Consider the following 1427-nt stretch of genomic DNA (forward strand, 5'->3'; position numbering starts at 1 on the left):
GTAGATTTTCACACAAAAAAAACTAGGGAATTTGCTTGGGTGTGTCCTTACCTAATTTAAAATAAAGTTGGGTCCTACTATTGCCTTGTAGCTACCTTGTGGCTATGACTCAGGCTTCATGGTCATGAGTCATATCTGGACTCCACATAGCCAGGTAGACCCAGAACCAATCCTGTAACCCTTTTTAATCTTCAATTATGTACATATCCAAATAATGGCCCTTTTCCCACTTCTGTAGTCCCACCAGCAACAATGACAAATTGATCTGCCATCAATCATGATTTTGTGATAATTTCCTTTTGTTTTCTTTCAGATATAATTAGCCCCATGGCTGTGACTCAGTGGACTCCATTCAGTTTTCTGTAATATATACATGCTGATGATTTCCCATCCTGGATGATTGTCTTTGTCCGTCTAAGACTTAATAAAAAGGTCTCTGTTGAACCTGTTTGAATCTGGGGTCTTTTTCCCCTAACACAATGGTCAACAATTAATCTAAAGCAAAGATGAAAATGTAATAGGAAAGAGAAACAAGATTACTGAAAATGAACCATCCAGAAAAGAATGATAATGTTGACACATTGTGAAAAATGTAACCAACATCACTGAACAATTTGTATAGTAATTGATAAATGGGAACCTGATTTGCTATGTAAAATTTCACCAAAAACACAGCAAAATATTATTTAAAAACAAACAAACACAAATTCAAAGATAAAATTAATAAGAGTTTCACAATGGTTAACACAGAGCATTAAACTGCAAGCATGGGACTTTCTGATCACAGAATCCTATGTTACTGCACTGGGCACTGGACCATAAAGCCAGCCCGATTCCCAACATTGGTAGCATGAGGTGTAACTCACACCTGGATGGATATGTAGAGGAAGGACATGTTTCTTCAAGGGGCAGGACAAGGAGAAACTTCATAGGAGGCTGCACCTCAAAAGGTGGGGCAGCAGATGCCATCAAATTGATTCCAACTTGTGGATTCCAACTCCTAGTGACCCTATAGGAGCTCTGATGGCATAGTGCCTAAGCCATGTGACTGCTAACCAGAAGGCTGGTGGTTCAAACTCACCAGCCACTCCTCGGAAGGAAGACGGGGCAATCTACTTCCATGGTGATACTGCCTCGGAAACCCAAGGAGGGGTCGCTATGAGTCGGGTCCACCTCAACAGCACATAACAACAATATAGGACAAAGTAGAACTTCCCCTATTCATAAGGTTTTTCCCTGGCCAATTCTTTCAGAAGTGGACGGCCTTTTCCTTCTTCCTAGTCTGTCTCAGTCTATAAGCTGGCTGTTACCTGTGCACCAGGTGCATCTCTCTGGGTTTTAAACACCAGAGGCTCAGCCTCAAAACTCACGTCTACATGTCACCACAGTAGGACAAACCTACAGACAAGTTTTTCCTGCTGTTGGAG

This window comes from Orycteropus afer, unplaced genomic scaffold (assembly GCF_000298275.1).
Source record: "Orycteropus afer afer isolate SDZICR_OR568_19922 unplaced genomic scaffold, OryAfe1.0 scaffold00156, whole genome shotgun sequence".
Lineage (NCBI taxonomy): Eukaryota > Metazoa > Chordata > Mammalia > Tubulidentata > Orycteropodidae > Orycteropus > Orycteropus afer.